This window comes from Microtus ochrogaster, chromosome 5 (assembly GCF_000317375.1).
Source record: "Microtus ochrogaster isolate Prairie Vole_2 chromosome 5, MicOch1.0, whole genome shotgun sequence".
NCBI classification, from domain to species: Eukaryota; Metazoa; Chordata; class Mammalia; order Rodentia; family Cricetidae; genus Microtus; species Microtus ochrogaster.
The window spans coordinates 59,988,655-59,991,069 of record NC_022012.1 but is presented as its reverse complement, the minus strand read 5'-3'; the positions used below and the strand labels follow the sequence as shown (position 1 = coordinate 59,991,069).

At 35.5% G+C, this 2,415-nt stretch overlaps 1 pseudogene; it reads left to right on the top strand.

The window, feature by feature from the left end:
• Positions 1-631: 631 nt before the first annotated feature.
• LOC102002344 lies at positions 632-1,407 on the top strand (annotated as a pseudogene).
• The last annotated feature ends 1,008 nt before the right edge of the window (positions 1,408-2,415 follow it).

Below are 2,415 nucleotides of genomic sequence, written 5' to 3'. Positions count from 1 at the left end.
AGAAGACACAATCTCACAACAGACATCCTGGTCCTCTCACTTGTACAATCTTGATAACGCTGTCAAAAAACATACAATGGAGAAAAGATAACCTCTAAGACATCGTGTTGCAAGAACTAGATTTTCTCAGGTAGAAAAATAAATCTAGGTGTAGATTTCTCAAGATGGATGAAAAATCAGTTCAAAATGAATCAAAGATCCTAATATAAGGTCTAAATCTTTGAAAATACTAAAGGACAGCATGGAAAATACTTTAAGACATAGCAGAGATGATGATGCTCTGTAAAAATAATACAAAAGAACAGAAATTAATTTCAAGAATTGTAAAATGAGATTACAAGAAATTTTAAAACTTCTGACAGGAGGAAATGACTGTCAGACTAAAGAAACTGCCTGACTTCCTGGGGAATGGGGAAATAATTCTGACGAGCTATATATGTGACAGGGGATTAAGTACTTCAAAACTTAAACACCAAACACCAAAATAATCCTATCAATAAATGTACTAATGTACTAAATAGACAGCTCTCAAAAGAAGAAATAAAAAATGGCTTATAAATATTTGAAAAGGTTTTCAGCTTTGTTAAGTATTAGAAAACTCTAAATTACTTTTGGCTCTAAGAGCAACACTATGGCAGTTGGCAAGAAGGCAGCCAAGAAGAAAATGGTTGATCCATTTTCTAAGAAGGATTGCTATGATGTGAAGGCTCAGAGTATGTTCAATATTAGAAACATTGGCTAAACACTAGTCACAAGGGAGAAACCAAAATTGCCTCTGATGTCCTCAAGAGTTGTGTGTTTGAAGAGAGTCTTGCTGATCTCCAGAATGACAAAATTGCATTTTAAAATTCCAAGCTAATTACTGAGAATATCCAGGTCCAAAACTGTCTGACTAACTTCCATGTCATGGATCTTACTCTGAACACAACTGTAGTCCATGGTCAAAAAGTAGCAGATCTTGATTGAGGCTAAGGCTGATGATAAGACAATTGAGGGTTATTTGTCCCATCTGTTCTGTGTTGGTTTCACAAAAAAAAAAAAAATGCAACAACAAGATATGAAAGTCCTCTTATGTGCAGCACATTCGGGTCTGCAGATCCTAAAGAAGATGATGGAAATAATAATCCAAGAAGTGCAGACTTGAAGGAAGTGGTTAATAAATTGTTTCCAGACAACATTGAGAAACACATAGAAAAGACTTGCCAGTCCATTTGTCCTCTTTATGATGCCTTCAGTAGAAAAGTAAATGTGCTGACGAAATGCAAATTTTGAATTGGGAAAACTCATGGAGCTCCATGGTAAAAGGTAGTTCTGGAAAAGCTACTGGTGATGAGACAGGCACTAAAGGAACGATCTGGTGGATATGAACCACCCCTGCAAGAAGTTGCTCAAAATCCAGATTTTTAATAGTGACAAATAGAGTACTGTTTGCAATGATTAAAAAAGAAAAAGGAAGAAAGAAATTAAATTAAAACTACTTTGAGATTAAACTTCACTCAGGTCAAAATGGCCATCATAAAGACAGCAAATAACAAAAGATACTGGAGAGCTTATGAAAAAGATGAACCCGTATCTATTTTTGGTGGGAATATAATCTTGTACAACCATTCTCAAAACAGAACTGCCATATGACCCAATCATACCAGTCTTGGGTATATAGCAAAAGAACTGTAAGTCAACACACCAAAAAGAGGATTTATACATCCATATTTATCACAATGTTCAATAGCCAGGAAACAGAACTAGCCTAGATATCCATGGACAGATGATTAATTTGTTAAGCATGTTTTGGATACATAGTGTGATTTTATATAGCCATAAAAAAAGGAAATCATGGCAATTGTAGGGAAAAAAAGATACAGCTAGAAAATATTATATTGTGAAATAAATACTGCACATTTTCTCTTAGATGCAGAACTTAGATTTAAAAGTGTGTGTGCGTGTGTGTGTGTGTGTGTGTTCTATATCTATAAACTAAAAAAATGTCATGAGAAGAGAGGAAAATATCTTTTAAAAGGTGAAAAATGGGACTGGAGAAACGGCTCAGTGGTTAAGAGCGCTGGATGTTTTTCCAGGGATCCTGAGTTCAATTCCCAGTAGCCATATAGTAGCTCACAACCATCCATAATGAGATATGGCATACTCTTCTGACCTGCAGGTATATGAGAAGGTAGAATGCTGTATACATAATAAATAAATAAAATCTTTTTAAAAATTCATTAAAAGAAAGAAAGAAAATGTATAAAGAAGCCAGGCGGTGGTGGGGCACGCCTTTAATCCCAGCACTTGGGAGGCAGAGGTAGGCGATTCTCTGTGAGTTCGAGACCAGCCTGCTCTACATGAGCTAGTTCCAGGACAGGCTCCAAAACCACAGAGAAATCCTGTCTCGAAAAACCAAAATAAATAAATAAATAA